This window comes from Vipera berus (genome assembly GCF_964194415.1).
Source record: "Vipera berus genome assembly, chromosome: 1".
NCBI lineage: Eukaryota > Metazoa > Chordata > Lepidosauria > Squamata > Viperidae > Vipera > Vipera berus.
In genome coordinates this window covers 255,552,273-255,576,235 of record NC_138202.1, presented here as the reverse complement: position 1 = coordinate 255,576,235, position 23,963 = coordinate 255,552,273, and the positions used below count along the sequence as shown (strand labels likewise).

General features: G+C 36.7%; 1 protein-coding gene across 7 annotated transcripts in view; it reads left to right on the top strand.

The window, feature by feature from the left end:
• Positions 1–23,963, top strand: part of FYN (FYN proto-oncogene, Src family tyrosine kinase) — a 120,740-nt gene that overhangs the window by 17,473 nt on the left and 79,304 nt on the right. For 2 of the 7 annotated variants that reach the window (XM_081346426.1, XM_081346423.1), the window contains exon 1: positions 7,046–7,175. The exons of the other annotated variants lie outside the window; for them this stretch is intronic. The gene's annotated coding sequence lies outside the window, so the exon portion shown is untranslated. Of the gene's footprint in view, positions 1–7,045; positions 7,176–23,963 lie in introns of those variants that run through there. 7 annotated transcript variants of the gene reach the window in all.

Genomic DNA, 23,963 nt, shown 5'->3' with positions numbered 1-23,963 from the left:
AAAAAAGACCAAATGGGAGATCCGCTCCAGGTTTTCCAGCCAGCCCGCCCAGTTCCTGAGTCAAATGTGTCCTTAGAGCTAAGCCTGCTCTGGCTGCTGCCTTCCCCACCTGCCTTTCAAGTTGGGATATACTACAGCTGCTCTTCAACTTTAGAAGGAAAGACGCCCAGACCCCAGCCTGTAAAAAAATCACAGACTGCAGCTTCTTCTCCAATTGGTCCCGCTTTCCCTGCGCAGACTAAATGGGAGATCCGCTCCAGGTTTTCCAGCCAGCCCTGTCCCTAAATTTTCAGCACTCGGCATATAAGACGACCCCTGACTTTTGAGAAGATTTTCATGGGTTAAAAAGTAGTCTTATACGCCGGAAACTACGGTAGATACTGTACATGGCTGAGATGGAAACTAGTTATTTGAACCAAGTTAATACTTTTTCACTGCAAATTTTACACAGTAAAATCAGCCTGTCCCATGAGGAGAGGGAGAATTTTTGACCCATAGATATTGCTGAACCATAGTTCTTTGCATCCTTTATCATTGTCCGAGACTGCTGGGAATTGTAGTTCAGCAACATTAGTAGAATAAACTACTTTATGTGGGCTGATGACAGGTATTAATGAGATTAGGACTTTATTTTATTGGATGAGAAGAACAGAGACCAGGTGCTACTTAAACTGTGTTTGCGTTTCCAAGAATCACGGCCATTTGGATATAGGAAAAACAAAGAGCTGGTCTAAGAAAATTGATGATCATGAAATTCTGGAAAAAAAAGAAATTAATCAAATCTCTTAAGTTTTATTTATGCTAATAATAATGAAACACTGGAAATCTATCCTTTGTGCCCACTATGCTTTGTGCTTCCGGAGATATTATCAAATATGTAAATTAGATGCAGTTGCTCTATGGCTAGCATTCAGGCTGAAACTAGACTGAAATTCCTCTAGCAGTTTCCCATAGAAAAGACCAAGGAGACAGTGTGTAATAACTTGTAGTTGCTACTGTGATGGGTTGGATAATGTTAAATTAGTGACCCTGAAGGAGATTTCAGAGGTTATTTCCCAGTGCTGGAGCTCCCTGCCAAGGAAGAACAGCTAACTGTAATTCACTTGTCATTCCATTGGCAAACAATGACATTGTTTCTTCAGACAGTTTCTGGAGTTTGTGCAAAAGCAAGTTTAATCTGAAAAATGCTGTATTATTGTATTTTTATTTCAGGAATTTTTATTATATTTATGTAATTAAATTATATAATGAAATAAATTATATAAATAAAAGTAAATATTTTATGTAATTAAAAAAGCTTGAATTATATAATTATAACTTATTTATAGTTAACCTTGACATTTTTAGTGGCAAAATAATGTTTTTTAATGCATTCTTAGTGGAGTAATTTCTGTTCCAATTCAGCTACATTCTTAAATTGTATGGCTGTATTGCATCATTTTAACTCAAGTAAACATTATAGCAATTCAAAATCCTGTCAGTAATTCTCAGAGTTTGACCTAAATCCTTGCCTAAAGAAGAAATTTAATTAAGTTAGACAGCTGGACTCTTCTTCCTAATGTTCTTACCAAATATTGCAACTTCCACAAAATTATCTCATTTGAGCTTTTCACATTAAAAGACAAAACTGCATTAAGATGATTACAAAATACCTTATAGTCTAGGTGTGGGTATTATAAGGTATCTGCATGGAGGAAAATGGAACAGGTTGAAAAGCTGGTTTGGAAATGGGTTTTCTGTGAAGGAAGATTACTATTAAATTTATACCCTACTACTACATAAGGTTATAAATGGGAGGAGTTAAAGAACAAATATTCAGCATTTGCCATCTTAGTTAATTTAAGCCATACAGGTATCAGGAAGAGAAAGAGATTTTTTTCCTCCTCTCACAGTGTTAGAACTCGAAGGTCATCAATTGAAACTAAGTACAGGGAAATTTAGGCCAAACTGAAGAAGCAGCTTTGTTACATAGCACATGTTGGGTTTTATTATTGTTTTAATCTATTTTAACTTACTGTTGTAAGCTTCTGGGCACTTTGTTTAATCTCTTTTAATTTTTGTATTCTTGTATTTTATATGTTTGCCCTGTTCACCGCCCTGAGTCCTTCGGGAGAAGGGCGGTATACAAATAAAATTATTATTATTATTATTATTATTATTATTATTATTATTACTAACCAAGCTGGAATGTAGAGCAAAATTTCTTGTCTTGTTATTTTGAGATGAGTTGATTTGATCAGTGATCCATTGGTTTTAATGCTTCTTTAAAATCCAGCTTTCAGCAACCTAATGTGTTTAGGGAACATCCTTCTCATTTTTGCAGGTATAGACACATCATGGCATTTGAATATCTTTTCCAAGGCCTTCATGGCTTCTTTACCAAGGGCTAGTCTCTGGTGTATTTTTTGACAGCTTGTTCCTTTATTCTTGATGGCTGATCCTAAAAGGTAGACAGTTATATTGATGTATTTTCATTGTGTTCCTTTTTCATTGTTTATTTTGTGGGTTTTATTATTTTACTTCTGTTTACATTCATTTCATTTTCTTCCTTTTTATTATTGTAAGCTGCAATAATAACCCCCGGATGAGATAGGTGGCAAATAAATTTAACAAATACATAAAATAATACTTCAACAATATTGTTGGATGATACTTTGATGATGCAGTGTAACAGCTCCTTTGAAATAAAGCAGGTAATGAATAGAGACATGATCTTTATAATAGTAGTATTGTAATTTTGGAACTTTCTCTCTAGGAAAGTTTGTCTAGAATTTCTTCCTTAGCTTTACTTGGTGCTAGATAAAAACCATTCCCAAATTCCTGAAGCTCTTTGTAAATGACATTGCTATATGGTGTATTGTGGATAGAATAGCAGAGCCCCACTATTCTATTCATTGGAAATAATTATTAAAAACCAATCAGTCTGTATAATGGGTGAGGAATGTATATGAGCATAATTGAATTTACCCTACTGGATAAGATTCTTTACCCATAGAAGAGTTTTATGTGAGAAATAAGGCTGTTTCCCTAAAAACTGAGTTTATTGTTTTGAGACAAGTTTAAGAGTCGAATGTAATTCAGTTCACCAAACTACTCTCAGAGTTACTAGAAACAACACCTTGAAACAACATGGTTATTAAATAAACCACAACTCATATAACACAATGAGTAATAAACCATATTACAAAGTACAGTGGTTAGGTTCCTAACCATGTTAAGCTAAATCACATTGATTACTTTGTTTATTTGTCAGACTCATTATGCTGTTTCAGTCATGAAAATGTGTCCTGTACATTTCAGTCCAATAATCTATGCTTCCAAAATAAAGAATATGATGAATAACCCAAAATTGTATGGCTTCATACAATTGAATGGAAGCAAAAAAGTCAAATATGAGCAGTTCTGAATTATATGAGATATAAAATATTTGAATTAGCTGCATATTAAGATTGAATATAAGGACAAAGATCTTATTTTTATTACATTCCATTATTCATGTCATGCCTTAACGCAGATCAGTGGTGTCATTCATGAGCTGTGTAAGTCATGGAGGGTATAACTGATGCAAGCATGAAAACAATATGCATGTTCCTAGGTGCAGGTAGATCTCTGAATAATATGACTAATAAGATCAAAAAATTTCCCACCAGTAGTCAAAGCCACTCTTAATTATTCCTGAAAAAAAAAAGAAGACTTAACTTTTTGGAATCTTAACATAGTCATGTCATTGAACAGATTGCTGTGTCTCATTTTCTAAGGTACACTAAGGAAGGTGCTACTCTTTATTGTGATACAATTAACTCTCCCCAAACCTTTTCAGGAAAATTATTTTAGTGACACTAAAATTTTTGTAATATTGCATTTTTTTTACTTGCAAGAACTTAAGTTCACACTTAGCAGTTGAAGGAATAAGAAGAACAGGTATCATTGTGACTTTAGTTTCAAGAAGGAAAAAAAGCCAAGGAAAACAGAAGAAATGCTTTCCCCACATGGATGTTTTGCTTGGAGATTAAATTACTCTTGGAAATTCTATTCCAAGACAAAGCTTTCCATAGAGTTCCTTCACCCATTCTCTTAATTTATCTTAGGTAAAGGTAAAGGTTCCCCCGCACATGTGTGCTAGTTGTTTCCAATTCTAGGGGCCGGTGCTCATCTCCGTTTCAAAGCCGAAGAGCCAGCGCTTCTCCAAGGACATCTCCGTGGTCATGTGGCCGGCATGACTTGGACGCCAAAGGTGCATAGAACGCTGTTACCTTCCCACCGTAGTGGTCCCTATTTTTCTACTTGCATTTTTACGTGCTTTCGAACTGCTAGGTTGGCAGAAGCTGGGACGAGTAACAGGTGCTCACTCTGTTACGCGGTACTTGAGATTCGACCCGTCAAACTGCCGATCTTCTGATTGACTAACCCACTGAGCCACCGCGTCCCTTCAAATAGACTCATATTAAAAGGTGAAGATAAGCCTTTGTTTTTTCAGTCACGAGTCATTTTGTCTTAGAATCTGCTAATGTGAAAGCACAGTAGTAAAGGTAGTCTTGACTTATGACTATAATGGAACCAGGAACATCCATCATAAGTCAAGGTACCCACATGACTGATCCAATTTTACAATCCTTTTTGTGGTGGTCATTAAGCGAACACAATGGTGGTTAAGTCATTGCATTCCTATGGGTGTTTTTTCCCCCCTGAAACTGGCTGAAAAGGCTGATTGGTTGCCAAGCACTCAACAAACTTTGAACAGTTGCTAAGTGAGGACTACCTGTACTACCAGTTATTGATCTCCAACTATAAATAAGCCACATGAAGAATTATTACTTTTGTTGTATGTGTGTCTCTGAGTCAGGGTTGAATCCTCAATTAGTCTCTGAAATTGTCTTGGCAAGATTTCAGAAGTGGTTTGCTGTTGTCTGCTTCTGAGGGCTGAGAGAGAAGGACTGGTGCAACGTCAACCTACTGGCTTTGTCCCTAAGGCAGGACTACACTCATAGTCTCATGGTTTCTAGCCTGGAGCCTTACCCATTACACCAAACTGACTTTCATGATTACTTTATTAGGTTTGTATAGCTGTCCATCTGATAAAATGTGACTTACTGTAAAATCAAAGGCACTTAAACTATAAAAAAACAAAACTGTTGTACTAGTAATCTACGTTTCTACATTTGGTGGGATATGGTGGTTTATGTGTTTCCATACTACTCAGTACAACAGTTATATGTGTTGGAAAGGAACAATTATGAATGCATTATTCTTTCAGTAAATGTTTCAGTTATTTAATTTGAGATAAAATATTATTTTAATTAGTGACTATTAGATGACTAATTTCATTTCTAAAACGATAGGACATACTGTAAAGGGTTTTAGAAATAATTCTAAAAATGGCTCCTGAAATCACTTCCACAGTGTTAAATGGTGCTGAATAGAAAAGTAGAATGTCTTTAAGTTTATTCAGATCTTTGCTTAATTGTGTTCTTTTCTTTTTAAGACTTACAGCTTAGATACTTCAATTAAAATATAGAAAAAGGCAATCAGTTTGTTAAAATAGCATCAATTGGCACTAATAATTAGAATAGTGCTATATGGAAGGGTATGTGTGTGTGTCCATCCATGCAATAAGCACACTTATTTTTCTATATACTGTGTTTCCTCGAAAGTAAGACCCGGTCTTATATATGTTTTTTGCCTCCAAAAGAGACAGTAGGTCTTATTTTCAGGGGAAGTATTCCCCCCCCCCCCGACACTTGCCTTGCCTCATGGCAGGGGCACCAACAGGAAGCCAAGCTGTGCAGTGCCATCCCCACAAACTGAGACAGGAGGGGGAGGGGTGGAGCTGCCCCAAGCGCCTTATTTTCGGTGTGTCTTATTTTCGGGGCAATATGGTAGGTACTCTAGCACTAAGATAATTACCATTGCACAAACTGTACCAACATATTTTTCCCAAAGCAAGATAACACTTGGTTCTTTGAGAAGAACTGGAAGAAATGGGTAATTCATTCAGTGCTATGTCTATTTTAAGTAGAAGAAAATATGTGTAGCTCAGGATTGAACTGTGGAGTCCTTGGTGCTCTTTGAGATTGGTTGTTTTCATTACTCTAGGTAACATCAGTGCTAGTGAGTATGGGATTTGCTCCCTGTTTATATATAGTAGCTTGTCCTGCTGGGAGGGCAGATGAGGGCTTTCTCCTTGGTAATTCCTTGATTGGAATATTGTTCTCTGCTTATCTGGCTGTTGGTTGCTGGAGAGGATGTGTTCTGGTGTTTATAGTTCCTTAGCTTTTTTATTGTCTATTTTGAATGGCATGTAAATGAGGTTTATCTCTGTCTGTCTATTGATGGCTGATTTGTCTGAATGCAAAGCTTTCAGGAAATCCTTACCACTTTTGGATTGAGCTTGGTCTACTCTAGGATGCTCTCTTAGAGAACCAGTTTAGCGTAATAGTTAAGGCATCAGGCTAGAAATAGAAGACTGTGAATTGTAGTCTTGCTTTAGGTACAAAGACCTTAGACTGCTCACTTTCTCTCAGTGCTAGGGAGGAGGCAATCGCAAGCTACTTCTGAAAAACCTCACCAAGAAAAGTGCAGGTATTTATCCAGGCAGTCTCTGAGAATTGGACATGATTGAATAGAAGAAAAAGAATGTTCTGTTTCCTAGCTGAAATTATGTTTGGGTTTGTGTCGCAAGATTAAGGAGTTTTCATCATGTCTTTTAACTACTAGTTGGTGCTCGTGGATATGCTCTGCTGGTTTTTTGTCTAAAGGTCCTGTTATTAAAATGACACGGCATATCACATCCAGGAGGCAGTGCAATTGTCCTCATCAAAGCAGAGTCATTGTGATTTACCTTAATGAAGTGCTTAGTCTTATATTGAACTGGACAAGCAGTTCTAGCAGCATTTGGTAGTATCAGAAGAGGCTTTGGCACCCACACTGGAGCTTTTTCTGGCAAATACTGTAGAACTGATGAAGAGTGAGCTCATTTTTTTCATGTCCATAACCAGACAGAGGAGGAAGAGGATGTGAATGCAAGAGGCAGTTAGATTTCTACCTTTTAATTAGGAGTGCAAGAAGTTTTGTTTTTCAAAAGGCTTTTTGGATTTTTGCTTGCAAGAAGAGTCTTCTGCACTGTCTCCTTGAGCCGAAGTCTAGACAGGAACAGGATGTTAACAATTACAGCGCAGGTATGTAAAGTGTCGGTTCATTTGCAGACATATTCTGCATCCTCTCTTATTTACAGGCATTCTGGTTGCTTATTTTTCTGAGAAGAAAGCTGAAAGCCAGCATCTTTAAATCTCATTTAAATCTATTTTATACATTACCCTTATAACCCATATCTCACTAATGTCTTTGTCACTCTGAGCATCAGTGTTGTACAGCAAGCATTCTCTAATGGAAAATCCAGCTCTAGAGCTTAAAATATACTAGTTGCATTCACTATGTAAATCAGTTTCACTCCCCTCCCTCCCCCACACCGCCATCTTGTAACTCCTGGGTTCTTCCATGGCCTTTCCTTCCCACAGAGGCCCACCTATCCTTGCCTAAGCTGTTACTATACCATATAGGGCACATAATCATGGCAAAAGAAAAGGGATGATGGATAATGGAAGGTGATGGAAGGCATCTAGAAAAGAGAAAAGAAAGGAAAAACGGTCGATCTGGATTCTTTCTGGCACTGGAAATGCTCAGAAGCTGAACCTCAGAAGGCTGCTAAGAGAATTAAGATCTTTGCAGATAATATAAAACCCTGGAAGTGCTAGCAACTATTGAACTACTCCTCAGGGGATGGATGCCCTGTTTGGTGCTCTCCCCATAATGTCTTAAGATTTACAATGAAACCAGTTAAAGAGATTATCAGGAGACTTGGTGTGGATCCTGTCAATATACTGATGATGTCCAGTTGTAAATTGCCACCTCAGGCTCATCTAGAGATGCTGTTGAAATGTTGTTGCGTCTGGAGGGTGTTGAGGTCTGGATTGGATAAAACAGCCTGAAATTTAACCTAAGCAAGGTGGAGCTGCTGTTTCATTGCCATTGTATGTTGGCTCCAGAGTGGTATTTTGAGAGGATGGTAATGCCCTTAAGAAGCAGCTGTGTATGACTTAGGGCAGGGGTCTTCAAACTTGGCCCTTTTATGACTTGTGGACTTCAATTCCCGGGATTCCTCAGCCAGCGTGCCTGGCTGAGGAATTCTGGGAGTTGAAGTCCACAAGTCATAAAAGAGCCAAGTTTGAAGACCCCTGACTTAGGGACTTCTCCTAAACATACAGCTATTGGTACAGTGCAGATTTATAGTGGACAGGGAATGTGCAAGCCAGATTTTTGCTCTTTAGCAAATCATTAAGAAATGTATGAATATGAAAAAATACATTAGCCCATTTGTTGATTCATTGAAAACATATGATAACATGAATAGACTTAAATAATGGAACATTTTTTGCAATATGTAATTGAAATTTACTATACATCTGAATTGGATCAGAGACAAATATGGAACTAAAGCATGAGTAATGAAATGAAAGAAGTCATGAGAATAGAAAGAGGTAAGATTGGCCACAACCCTGTATACCTTTACAATGCCCTTGAAACTTGGATGTGCCATTGGGTTTGGATATCCCAAGGAATTGTGGAACTTTTTTAAAAGTTACATTGTTCATACTTAGAGTGCACTCTTCTTGCATATTTAAATATAGCTTTTAATTCTTTAAATTGTTTCTCATGGAAGAAAACTATGATTTTTCTTTTGTTTTAGTTGTGTATGCCAACCAGCGTCACATGCAAGTGAGATGGGTGGCGATATAAATTTAATAGGTTGTTAGTTGCGAAGTCATGTCCGACATCGCAACCCCATGGACAACATTCCTCCAGGCCTTCCTGTCCTCTACCATCTTCTGAAGTCCATTAGCTCACGCCTACTGCTTCAGTGACTCCATCCAGCCACCTCGTTCTCTGTCGTCCCCTTCTTCTATTGCCCTCAATCTTTCCCAGCATTAGGCTCTTCTCCAGTGAATCCTTCCTTCTCATTAGGTGGCCAAAGTATTTGAGTTTCAACTTCAGGATCTGGCCTTCTAAAGAGCAGTCAGAGTTGATCTCCTCTAGGACTGATCAGTTTGCTCGCCTTGCAGTCCAAGGGACTCGCAGAAGTCTTCTCCAGCACCATAGTTCAAAGGCCTCAATTCTTTGGCGCTCAGCCTTTCTTATAGTCCAACTTTCACAGCCATACATTACAACTGGGAAAACCAAATTTAATAGGTAGGTAGGTAAAAAATAAATGGAATGCTCATAGCAAATGATTTGATGTTGAGTCGAGAGACAGGGAAGTGATTTGTCTTCTGTTATTTATACATAAATGACTAGAAAATGTGTGCAATGTTTGGAGCCATGAATGTGTGTGTATTTTTGTAAGCAGATGATACGATGTTATGGCTGAGAATTCAAATGATTTGCAGCAAATGTTAAATTATATGAAGCAACAAGGGGTGTGTATCTCAAAATTAATGTGCCAAAGCCCAAGGCAGTCATATTTGACAAGGAAAATGGAATTAATAATTGCAAAAAAAATAGATTCGAAAAAGCTAGTATATGAATTTATGAACTTTAAATCTTTACAAAAAATAGGGAAACAGGTGGAGAAATCTTAAATTGTGTAAATATTAGGAGAAAAGTACTATATATAGTGTCTGATCTTTTACATGGGGTACATGTTTTTTGAGAATATGAAAATGGCTGTGTATAAGAATGTACTTTTGATCACTTTGTTATATCAAAGCAATAATTGGATATGTCAAGAAAAACATAAAAGTAAGTTGGATGCTGTGGGAGCTGCATGCTGAAAAAAAATAAATAGTTGTATAAAATGAGAATTTTTATTGGACCTAGGATTGATATGTGACACTCTCCAAGAATTGTCAGATTTAAGTTTGGATCTACAGGACCGCAACATTGACTTGTATAAGGCAAATAAGAAAATAAAAATACTGGTACAAGTTTTTGAAGAAAGAAGGCAGAACTTTGGGCCCTATTATAAATGTGCTGTTGCTGCTGCAAGTGATCTTCGCTTTCGTGGAGTTTTACTTCACAAAAGAGATTCAAAAAAGGATCCCCCCATTGACCCAAGTATATTTTATACAAAATTGAAAGAGTCAATTGAAAAAAGATTACTTGATAGCAAAGACAATGAGTTGGCGTATTGGTCTCGCGTACTTGATCAAAAACATTGGCCTGAAGATGTTAATACTCAACTGACATTTGGAGAAGTGGAAATTAGAAACTTATCAATCAGACTGCAACTAAATGAAAGAGAAATGATTCGTGGATTCCGTGAATATATTCTCGAAAAGACATATCCAGAAAAACTGTTGCATTTGATACGGACTCTGAATACCATTCCTATTTCTTTCAAGTGAATGTGAACATGGGTTTTCACAGATGAATTTAATTGCCACCCCAACAAGAGCTCTGTTAAAGAGTAAGACAATTTCAGCACTTTTGTTCATCAAACTTGTCGGACCACCTCTGAGACTTTTCGATCCTTCAAAGTACGTCGATCTGTGGTTACTCAGAGAACAACATTCGGCCATAGATACTAAGAGCAAGGAAAGGAGTCAAGAAGATTTGCCAGAGGAGAATTTGACAAAAGTTTGGAATTTTCTATGAACATTTGCCTTAAATACAATCAATTAAATGTATGTTAAGAATTGAATATATAATTGTTTAATTATATAAATAAATATATAAATAAAATTATATAAATAAAATATTAACAAGATGAGAGTTCTGGCACCTTTTTTTTTTTTAGAAAAAAAGCCCTGCATAGAGTCAAGAATTAATGGGTACTGAATGAGTACAGGTTTGATACAAAATGAATAACCAATAAGGAATAAAGTATGTTAAGATAGTTGGTCGTAGAGAGAGAATGAATGAGGGTTGAATAGTAAGACAAATACATGAAGGTTGTATGGATCAAGAGGATAAAAAATATTATTTTAGACAAAAACAAAAGAAAGAACAGAATTTGGTTTCCATAGTGGTAACCAATTATAGCAAATGTGAAATGGTGATTTAGGAAATCCTTTGTGAAAGGAATCCGTGAGAAGAAGAACATGCTAGTTGACTGATATGGAGGATACAGCTGCAGCAAACATAACAGGAAGCACTGCAAGAGTCATAAAGGCAGAGACAAGAAGTCAAGACCGATTTCACACAGAGACAAAATGAGCTCTTAAGGTTCTCCTCTTCAGCTGGTACAAAAGGAAAAAAAACTTTTAATGGTGCTGGCTTCCTGTTTTAATTGATTGCTTTGTAGATAATGAAGATGAGTTCACTATCACTTTTCATTCTGCATGTAATTGGTAAGAAAGCATTTTCAATCAATATATTTTTAGTCCCCCTATTTTTCATTAGAGAACATATTTTTAAATTTTGATCTGTGTTCCATATAGAGAATTCATTTTTAGTCACTACTAAGAGATGAAACTTGCTTACTCAATTACCCTTTTTCATTGCGGTTGGCTTCTGCTAGATATTAATTTCTTCCACTCCATCTCATCACCTCAGTCTCTAATCAAACAGATATGGTCAGGGGAAATCCTTTTCAATGTGGGTCACTTTGCCATTCCATCTACTACCCCCACCATTGCAGCTGGAGCTATTAAATATATAATAAGTAGAAAAAGAACAATAGGATATGGATGAGATTGACAACGCTCTGCCATCTGTTTGTAGTTGGAAGAAGAAAAAGGATGGAAACTCCAGCAGTTACAAAAGGGGAGCATAAGATGCTGTTTTGATTGTCACTGATCTTATTATATTAAGATTGTTTCTGCATTCATTATTCAGGATTTAGTTTTCATCTCCAAGAGCCCCTTGGACTGTTTGGGACTAAATTAATTCCCCCACTCTGCTGTATCATTTGAACGCACACAGGAAGTTAGCTTCCCTTCCTTCTTTCAAGGCTAATAGAGTCGCTTGACAGTGAGATGGGTGGCATATAAATTGAATAGATAATAATACGGGGTCCTGGATTTTCTTTTTAGGATGAAAATGACACAGAAAATATTGGAGGTTGATAAGACCACCTCCATCTATCTGCTATGGTATGAAACTAATCAGGATAGTGTAGATTTTCAAATTTTCTGTTCATTTCTTTAGTAAAAATGCAGGAAATAACGATCTCTTAGGCTGCTTTGCAGCAGTTGGAAGGACTTAGAAAATGGCTGACTGGATCTTTGGTGATTATGTGCTCATAAGTGATTTCACTTTCCTGGAAACAGTCCAGGAACCAGTCTCATCACTAGCAGAGACAATGTAGGTAGACTTTCCTGAACAATAATCACTGGAAAATGTATACGCGATTTTGGCCAGACATATGCAACTCTGCACAATTGAGCAAAGACAAAAGCATGTAATCAGCAGATAGAAGAAAGAACAATAACCAGGAGTGGAGTTTTAAATATAACTAGTAGTAAATTTGTATCTGTTAAACTGATAAGTGAGGCTTCAGAAAGTTGAATGGGGCAGCTGGATAGAGGTTACTTTAGTACACACATTTTATTTTCTTTATTTGTTTCATAAAACTTCATTAAGTTAACAATGAAAAGTAAAATAGCAAACAGAAAACTAAAGAGAAATTGGAAAGAAAAGGACAAGAGGGGAACAAGTAAGGGGTGCAGAAAAAGAAAAATAGGAAAAAAGTAACTTCTGACTTTCTTTGGATACTTGCATTGTAGAATCTGTAAGCCTTCCTTCTCAGTGCATACATGTCTTGCTGCTGTTATTTTACATAAAAACAGGATGCCATGTTTATTTTCAAGATATGCAGCAAATGCATATGCATTTTTATGCATCAAACCTAAAAGAAAAATCTTTTGATTTCAATTGCACATTTATTCCAAGAATTGTCTGAATTAAGGTATATATCTGATTCCAATATTTTTTAACTTTTTTACATGTCCCTTAAAGTTGATAAAAAGTACCTTTAAATAGATTACACTTCCAACATATGTTTGACACACCCTTGTACATCTTTGATAATTTATCAAGTGTTAAATACCAAAGGTACGTCTTCTTATAAAAATTCTCTTTCATGTTATAATTCAATATATATTTCTGTTCTTTATTCCACATATTCTCCCATTGATGAAGCATTACATTATATCAATTTTTGCCCATTTAGTCATACAATCTTTAACAAATCCATCTTTCATAATTCAGTTTCAGTAAAAATTTATACCTTATTAATAACATGCTCATCAATGGTACATATATCCAATTCAAAATTGGTTTTTCTTATTTGTAAAATCAAATTTCTGGTTCAATTTAAATCTTTCTGTCAACTGAGCATACCATTGAGAAATATGACCCTTCATTTAATTTGGTTCTCCTTTGGAAAAAGTCAATAAGTCTGCATAGGTCAGCCAAGTTTGTGTAACTATCATTACTTTTCTAAAAAGGCTTCTTGGGTTGACAACCATAGAAAAATTTTGGGAGTCAATCTTATTTTATGCCAGTTGCAAACTTTCAATATGAGATGTCTAACAAAATGATTTTGAAAATCCATATTAATCTTAACTTTGTCATACTGTTAACCTACATATTTTGAAGCTGTATAGCATGAGCAAAGGTTAGCAGAGTAGGTTATATACTAGGCTATGAAAATGATAAATCATTGGTATATATACAGTCTAGAATGGAATGCTAGCTATATTCTACTGATAAATATACTGAGAAAGCAAAAGTAAGTGTAGACATTTTTTCCCATTTAATGCAGATAATAGCAAATAATATATCTAAGTCTTCTTCCTCTATTCACAATATAGGAATAGAGTATGCCAAGGTGCGTGGATTATATGAAGCTACAGTAATCTTCCTCAATCCAATTGCAATTTTAACACACAAAACAAAAATCCTCAGCATTTTAAAAAGACAACTATTGTAGACTGTGGTTAGCATATTTATTGGCCAATATTAAATGAAGCTTGTAGCTTGCAGTTTACAATGTAATGGCTGGAGTTGACATCAATAGGATCAGTTGTCCCTTTCAGCTGAGATGGAAACAGAACAAGCTTTTTTCCTCTATTTTCTAATGCCGCCAAATCATTAAGCAGTGTGGGAGAAGCAGCCTCTGCCACAACTGTTCAGTTGCTAAACAAAGAGGTTAATTCTTTGAGGTTCATTCTTTTTGGCATCTGTCAGCAACAATAAAATATTAGGTGCACACTCCCCCCACCCACTTCACATTTATGTTCAGGGTATCAGTGTACATAAAGTGATTCATGTGCTAACTTCCTACCTTTGACTGTTGATATCCTAGGACAGGGCTTTTCAACCTTTTCACCATTGTACCACCCATTGTACCATTGCAACATCCGAGTACCACCAGTCGCCTAGCAAGGTGTCAAAAACTTGATGACCCGAAAAAAAAGTGATGAAGTACAGGTAGTCCTCAACTTAACAACAGTTCGCTTAGTGACTGTTCAAAGTTACAATGGCACTGAAAAAAGTGCCCTCCAAGCCACAGCCGAGCAAGTCACCTGCCTTCCCGCCCAGCGGCACTCTTCCTCCTGTCCAAGGTTTTCATTGTTGTGAGAATTTCTGTTGAGGATTAGCAGCACGGGTGGGATGGGGGGGTGTTTGGTTTTTTTGACCCCATCTGCTGGGTGGTTGCAGCAGATTTTAGTCATTTCATATGACCCTGGGACAAGTGTGACCATCATAAATATGAATCAGTTGCCAAGCATCTGAATGTAAATCACAAGGCCCTGGAGATGCTGCAACATTCCAGCTGATCGGCGCTTCTTCTGGGCTCAGCAGAGGATCAGCGCCGAGTTCCAGCTGGAGCCTGGCACTGATCCTGGCGCTTCCGCTGAGCCCTGACAACCCCAAAGAAGCGCTGATCCTGGCGCTTCTGCTGAGCCCTGACAGCCCTGCAGCTCCACCCATCTCTCGCTCAGACTTGTGCAGTGCTGCCATTCCCCTCCCCCGCTACCACTTTCCTAGGATGTTCGCGTACCACCTGTCATGTGCCAATGTACCACAGGTGGTACCCGTACCACTGGTTGAAAAGCCCTGTCCTAAGAGAACCCACTGGTATAGTTGGTACTCAGTTGCTGCTAAAGAACAACTAGTGGGAGAATTAATCAGATAGATTTCTACAGAGATTAATGGGTAATACATAAAAAGGCAAGGCAAGGTAGGAAGTAGAGTTCTGCAGAGGCTACTTGGATTTCTTTTCACCAGAATGAATATTGAGAAAATAGCCTGCCTCATCACATACGAGAGCCAGTTTGGTACAGCGGGTAAAGCATTAGGTTAGAAACCAGGAGACAGTGAGTTCTAGTTCTACCTTGGGGACAAAACCAGCTGATTGACCTTGGGCCGCCCACTCTTAGCTCTAGGAAGGAGACGACGGCAAGCCCTGAAAAACCTTGCCAAGAAAACTAGAAGGACTATCCAGGAAGTCACAGCAGTCAAAAACTGATCTGAAGACACTTTTTTTTAAAAAAATGCACATGGTCCAAGGAGTAGTCCTTCCTGCAGTTTGATCTCAGAAAAACAGAAGTTGTTCTTTCTCAAAAAAGTACAGTATGGTAAATAGATTAAATTGTTGTTGATTTTCATCAGAGTGAAAGAAACTCTGGAAGACAGGCCATTAGGAGAAATGAAACATACCCCCAAACATAAAAATCAATGGATGAATTGCAAGAAAGGTGAATAAATCAGGGAGGAGGATCACAAATGAAACCTTATCTTTAAACAAAATAAAACATTGAAATTCAGAGCATATATTCTGGAAGAAAGGGATGAGATGAATGGAAAGGATGGATAAGCAAACTAATGGAAAAAGACTGAGTAAGAATGGGATTGAGAATTATAAAAAAAAAGCTTCTCACCCTAAAAATTGAAATCAGTGAGGTTTGTTGTAGAAGGTATCTTTGCTTTCTCTCAACTATCCAGACGATTGTGTTTGGAACAATCTGTAGCCTGATTATAAGAGTAACTCTGATTTGGGGCTAGACTAATTGACTACTGCCTCTATTAGTGATGGCTTGGGTATTTGAATTCTACTTGGGAGAAAAACATTGCAGTTAAACTGGTAAATAAATTAAAACTTGACATAATAATTTTAATTGTTGGGCTTAATTAATTTAATTTATTTTAATTTTATATTATCTTTTATATTGTATTTTATGCTGCCCTGTAAACCGCCCTGAGTCCTTCGGGAATAGGGCGGTATAGAAATCTAATTAAATAAATAAACAGGTCCTGGAGTAAGCTTCTCTAAATTTGATTTTTGCCATTGCATCTGCTCATTTTCACACTTCGATGGGTTGCTGCTTGTACTAGTTTGTGGCTTAGGGTTACAATGTATGATTGCTTTATTTCATGCAGAACTATCAACTTAAGCCTACTATAAAACCACAGAATTGGCAGAAATAAATTGAGCCAAAGCAGGATTAGTTGTGAGGTCTACTGCTTCAGCATTCACCTACTTATTTGACAGTCACACCATCTTTTCACAAATCTGTCATTTTACAAATGCATTCCACCTATATTTATAATTTACCAGTAAATTGTCCCTTATAGAAACTAATACGCTTGCAGTATACTAGTCCATGTAGAGTAGTCCCACTTGGAGTATACAAAGTTGGGGAATATTGTTATGTATGCATGTAATAGGTCAAACACATGGATAATTTTGTTTTTTAGGACTAAAATTCAGATAATGCTCTCTGTAGAAGGAATGATTATTTTATATATGATTATTTTATTGTGTCTGCATTTAGGGAAAAAATGAAAGGCAATAAAATACTTGATATTTTTGCTCAACATTTGTTGTTTGAAATGAATAGATGAGTATGTTAATCTACTACAAGTAGAAGTCAGATTCGTCAGCAAGCTAAATTATACAGTTAACATCTTTGACATTTCTATAAATATAAAAAGCTTGAATTTGAAATTGTAAGGTCTTGAACAGAAAGGCTTGCATCATCTTAGAAGTTACTTTAGCTTTGGACAATTGCCCCCTCCCCCCAAATGAAAGGATTCTACATTTATAATTGAATGAGTGTAGTTAAAAATAATCTTTGGTGGTTAGAAAGTTGTTAACATGACAGCTATATTTATGTTACAAGCATATGGACAAAACCTATAATCATAGCTATAAGTTTCTATAAAACTTTATGGCTTTGCTTTTAACTTAAATTCCAAAAGCAGGATATTTTTGGCAAACTTGCTTCATTTCTTCTGCAGCAGTATTTACTTTAAAAAACACACTTCAAATTTTTATTTCTTTATATTGATTTTGATTCTCATGTTTAAGAATTGGGTTGGTAATTAGCATGGAAGAAGTAAATACTGGTTATCAGAAACAATTTATGAGTCTTCCAAGATTTTTTCTGTATTTTCTAAAACATACATTTGATTAATTGATTAAATTAATATGGGAGTATTAATTATGCATCATAGCAAACTTTGTTTTCACACAAGATATGTGAGAAGATTAGGGGGAATTTGAGTGATATGTATTTTTGACATTTCAGGAAATAGACTAGAGTATGAAGCAATCTATCTGTTGTATATCTGCAATTCTTTTTTAGCATCTTTTCTAGCTTCTGTTTGCTATGGATATAGTGCAGTGTTTCTCAACTTTAAGATGTGTGGACTTCAACTCCCGTAATTCCCCAGCCAGCTATGCTGGATAAGGAATTTGGGGAATTGAAGTTCACACATCTTACAGTTGTCAAGGTTGAGAAACACTGGGATAGAGTGTGTGGTTTCTAAATAGGAACTTTATATATGAACTCTGAGGTAATTAAAACCAAGCATTGCTTTTATTCAAATTTCGATAAGGAAATCACAATTTCAACTTTTAAAAAACAAGTCTGATAGAACATCAGTCTTTGGAATGGTGTTTTGAGCTGACTCAGGAATTCTGGGAGTTGAAGTCCATGAATCATAAAAGAGCCAAGGTTGCCTACCCCTGCCCTAGAGTCATGCTTCCTGCTAGATGTGCAAGTGGAGGCCATGGTTTGGAGGGCCTTTCCCTTGCTCTGAGTGGTGCACCAGCTGCATCCCTACCTAGAGTGGAAACACCTGGCTACAATGACTTAGCACCTCTTGATTGGGCTACCTTTGAAGACCACCTGGAAAGAGCATTTGATTCAAAAGACAGCATCCAATTCATTGGCCAGAGCTCACAGCTTTGAGTAGGCCCTTTATTGAGTGTACAGTAATTCAAACTGCAGGTTTTAAGTTATAAAGCCCTATATTGCTTGACAATAAGATGTTTTCAGGATCACTTGTTCCAGCCAGAAGTTGACCCACCCAATATGACCTACTCAGGATAAACTGTTTGTGGTTCTCATTTCATGAAGTGAGAAAGTATGAGGCAAAAATCCCCCCCCTTGCTTTCCAGTTTAACAACATTAGTGGTGCACTAGTTTTTTTAGATGTAGCACTAGTGCTGCGAAATAACATTGGTCTAGATTTGAAATTTGATTCTTTGGTAATGGTTTTTCAGAAACTTGTGAAAATGCATTTTTTCTAAGGGGAAGTTTGTCACTATTGTGTTAATATTTTGTTTTATCACATATATATTTTGTCATTGTTGGAGGTAGATGGGTTTCTTTGGCATTATTAACCTGACAACTATAATTTTTCATTATATATTTATTATTCTTGAAAGCCACCAAGAGTCTTGAAGGATTTGGTAATTCAATCAACCGATAAAATGAATAAACAAGTACAGACACACACAATGTATTTATATACCTCTACCTGTTTAATGTGAATATTCATGCTTTATTTGCTCATGTTGCTCACACTGGTTGCACAAATCCAAAAGTGGTGAAGTGAGTCCTGTTTTAATGAAATTATATAAACTGAATGAGCCAGCACAGCATTTTTGTGTGTGACATTTGCTGGTGGGCTGCAAGCCAGTTAGCTAGCTAACCAGTGGGGAAAATGTAAAAAGTGGAGAGAGAGATGCAGTAGAGGTGGACCTGACGAGAAGAGTGGTTCTATCAGTCATTGATCAAGTGGCATCCCTGGAAATAAAATAATTATCTATCAAACTATTACTTTTTCATTCCCTTATCTAGTTTAGAACAGAAAGGCAGAAGAAAGATCAGAGCTGAGGAGCAAAAGATGTTTTATGCAAATGCTCACGTGGCAGTATTTGGGAACAGAATAAATTCAGTGAAGACTGAGTGCCCTGGTAATATGCAAAACCAGGAATGGAATTGCCAAGCAGGCAAGTACACAGTTAACCCGCCCATTAGGAATAGCTGGCTAGCAGTAATACTGCAGCGGCACACACAGTGTCATTTTGCCATCAGTCAAGCAAAGCAGAGCGAATTTGGGATAGCATCCAAGGTCTTGGGTAGAGAGTGATGAAGAGAGCCAAAGATGATATAATGGTGGAACAGGGCCTTACTCAGCAGTTTAAATTAGAGTTTGACTAAACATTTAGAAACATTGAGCTGTAATTGGCATAAGTCAAATTAAAATTTACATCTGGAATAGAATGCAGTGAATTCCACTTCTGTTTGAATCTTTTTGGACTTTTTTTGAAGGTATGAAATTTAACAACATAGACACTAGCAGTAGTTCCAACATTAGATCCCACAAATACAACTCTTATTGTCCCTGTAATTCAGAAATCAAGTTCAATAAGAAGAAATAAAATCTCAATATCCTCATTTTTAATTCAGGAGGCTGATACGCTCCCCTTTATTGCTTCTGCATAAAAAGATGTTAACATGTTCTTTGTAATGTCATGATACAACACTTTAGTAGAATAATCAGTGGACTTCAAGATGTTGAAAATACATCATTTACACTGGTCTTGTTAGCTGCCAGCAGAAAATGCTACAGAATAAATCCAGTTTCTTCACCTTACTAGTGTCTAGATGTCTTAGGGTGGCAACCCTTATTATTATTATTTTTTTAAATTTTAATTCCATTTATATCCCGCCCTTCTCCGAAGACTCAGGGCGGCTTACAAACTTAGCAGTAGCCTTCATTCTATGTATATGCCTGCTTATTAGGGCTTTCACACACACAAGCAGCATTATTACAAAGTCAGCTTAATTGCCCCCAACAATCTGGGTCCTCATTTTACCTACCTCGGAAGGATGGAAGGCTGAGTCAACCTTGAGCCTGGTGGGATGCGAACCTGCACTAATTGCAGGCAGCTGGTGTTACTTAAGGAGGCATTAGCCCACTGCTCCACCAAGGCTCTTAGAATGAAGCAAGTTAAAGCCTTTTAATACCCAGGAGTTTTTGTTCAATAATCTGCAGTGTGGAAGAGACCAATTTAAATCACTTCTGATTAGACCAGGGGTAGGCAACCTTGGCTCTTTTATTACTTGTGGACTTCAACTCCCAGAATTCCTGAGTCAGCAAGGCTGGTTCAGGAATTTTGGGTATTGATGTTTGTCTCATATTTTTAAAAAATGTAACTTAAAATGAAGCAAAATCATTTGGAATAGAGATTCCAGGATAGAATATAGTGAGTGACAATGTTGCTTATTCCTTGTTAATGAAAAAAGCCTGAGTATCAGAGCCAGATGCATTTTATCTCTGATAGGAAAATATGTAAAATAATATCTTATATCTGCAAAGTTATGACATTCTTGACAGTCAGCCACTAACCACAGCCAGCCAAATCTTTTTTGTGCTTCTGGCAGCCCACAAAAATACAAATTGAGTCAAAATTGACATTTGGGGAATATAGAGTCCCCACCCACATTTTCCAGGATGTGCTTGGTACCCCATAACTTTTATGCCAGCAAAGTTCTGGTAAGCCTTCATTACATCATTTTCCTCTTTATACCCAGGCAGGCAATGGTAGATGGCTTGGTCAATGAAATCATTGTTTGTGGGGGAATATATATATGCCACCACAGCAATATTTCTTCTTGAAAATTTAAGGCTTTTAGGATACTCTCTCTGTCTCTGTCTCTGTCTCTGTCTCTGTCTCTGTCTCTGTCTCTCTCTCTCTCTCTCTCTCTCTCTCTCTCTCTCTCTCTCTCTCTCTGTCTCTCTCTCTCTCTCTCTCTCTCTCACACACACACACACACACACACACACACAGAGCTATATGAAGACAAGATAGGGGCTCTAGTACTTCTTAATGAAATAGGTTGACATTTATCTTGGTTTATTGGACCAACACTCTTTGCATTATACAGTACAGTGCCAAACAAAATATCCCCTAGTTGGAAGGGGGAAACTCTGTTAAAAATTCAAAATAAAACTCTCTGCCAGCTTATAGAAAACACATTATAGAATTTGCCTGGATTTAAAATAAATCAAATAAAAAACTCTTGTTTTCCCATGAAAGTCACATTAATTAAGATTATAAGGAAGACCAGTAAGAAAATACACATCATGTTGTTATGACAAAAATATTGCAGCTTACACAGTTGTGTTTGATATTGGAATACAACTATGGTATATGAGGGTGGAATTTGCACCATGACACATCTTGTGCTTATTATCATTTGTGCATCTTCATGGCACATTGTTAATGCTGCTAAATTGAAGATTCAGTAAACTTGTCTTTTTGACAAGATCAAAATGTACTTTTTGGAATGAATTTTATATATTATTACATACAGTGTTTACATAGAAGTAATTTATACAGTTCTTATATACTGTAAAATTTGTGTGGGATTGAAGTTTACTATGGTTAACTAAAAATCTATGAAAAAGTAGCTGTCCTTTTTCAAATTTTGTTTTATGAGTAGTTTTCCTAGAACTCTGTTCAGAATGATTTTGTCAGCAAAATCAAGTAGAAAATAAATGCTGATGTTTTAAATGTGTTGTCTCATAGTATCTTCTCCTGGGATACGATGCAGAAATCTTTTCTTCAAGTGCAAATAAACATACAACTAAACTTATCTTGGCTCATGTGAATAAGCTTTAAAAACACTTTTAAAATGGCTTTTATTTTTAAATTGAGTAAAACAAAGTAACTCAATTGTTTCAGTATAACTCATAATAGTTCAGCATAATCTTTCTTTTAACAGGCTATTACATCTGTACTTTGCTGCATAGCCATTTTCTCTGGGCAAACTTTCTGTTTCACTAAGTACGGTGAAGAATTAGTTTTCATGAGTAGGAAATCATCCTCCCCTGAATAATTGCCTATTAATTGAGAAAGAGAGAGCATTTACGATAAGAATAGAAGGAACTGCTGGAAACAAAGGCAAGATAAATTGACAATAGATCCTGCAATAGGTTTAATATTTAACTATTTTGCCTACAGTAAGACAATCCTGGCTGCTGAAAATTGGAAGATTAGCCTAAATACCCCTCTCTCTTCCTAGTGAGTTTTGATTTTTCTTGGAAACTTACACAGGTTTTCTTTTTGCCTGTGCTGTTTTTTTTCTGTTTTATTGTGTATCAGTCCAGGTTTTTTCCACTGTATTTCTATCCTGTTTACTCTCTTTTGCTATTTATGCAGAAATGAACACCAGTTTGGTCTAGTGGTTAAGGCACCAGGCTAGAAAACAAGAAACTGAAATTCAAGTCCGTCCTTAGCCATAAAAGCTAGCAGGGTGACCTTGGGCCAGTCATTCTTTCACATCCAATTCACCTCACAGGGTTGTTGTTCTAGGAGAAATAGGAGGAGGAACAATGGGCCCTATCCTACTAAACGAGTTTCAATGTGGAGAAAAGCAAAGTTTTAATTTAGGCAGGAAAAATCAAAGGTACAAGTACAGATTAGGCGAGACCTGGCTTAAAAACAGCAACTGTGAGAGGGACCTTGGAGTCCTAGTGGATGATCACTTGACTATGAGCCAGCAGTGTGCAGCAGCAGACAAAAAAGTTAATACAATCCTGGGTTGTATAAACAGAGGCATAGAATCAAGATCATGTGAAGTATTAGTACCGCTTTATAAAACCCTAGTAAGACCACACCTCGAATACTGCCACCAATTTTGGTCATCATATCACAAAAAAGATGTTGCGAGTTTGGGAAAAATTCAGAGAAGAGCAACTACGATGAGTAAAGACCTGGAGACTAAAACATATGAAGAACAGCTACAGAGCTTGGGTTTGGCTTGTCTAAAGAAAAGAAGACATAGGGGAGAGATTATTATAGTATTACAGCATTTGAAGGGCTGCCACTAAGAAGAGGGGGGGTCACGTTATTCACCAAAGCACCAGAGGGCAGGACAAGAAATAATGGTTGGAAACTGATCAAAGAGAGAAGAAACGTGGAATTAAGGAGAAACTTCCTGACAGCGAGGACAATTAACCAATGGAACAGCTTGCTTCCAAAAATCGTGGGCACTCCATCACTGGAGATTTTTAAGAAGAGGCTAGAGAGTCATTTGTCTGAGATGGTATAGGTTCTCCTGCTTGAGCAGGGGGCTGGACTAGAAGACCTCCAAGGTCCCTTCCAGTGTATTCTGTTCTATTCTAAATATGTTTGCCATCTTGAGTTATTTGTAAAAATGATAAAGGCAGGATATAAATGACCAAATAAAATTAAAAATGGGGGGAGTAAATGGATGAATAGATGGATTTGCTTGATTTGTTGTAAGAGAATGGTTGGCCTATGCAAATGAGAGAACTAATAGATCTTATAAAATGGCACCTTACTTTACAAATTATACTTAATCAGTTGTTATTAAAATGTTGCTTGGTCCCTGCTTTTATTTTATTTATTTGATGTTTTTTCTCTTTTGGCAGAAAGAGAGATGTATGTGTGTATGTTTAAATCCACACATCACAAATCTGGTTGTATGAACATACATCCAGTTGAGGAAAAGTTTTTGCAATTGATTTCAGTTAGCCACTCTGGATTAACACAGAATTTTTGTCTGTATTAATTTATTTTCTTCTCACTCTTGTAAGATGTGGAGAAATAGACTTCAGGGTCTTCTTCTCATCTTCTGTTAACTTCTGTTACCTTTCTGTTAACTCTACACATTATAATAATTCTGCAAAATTCTAAT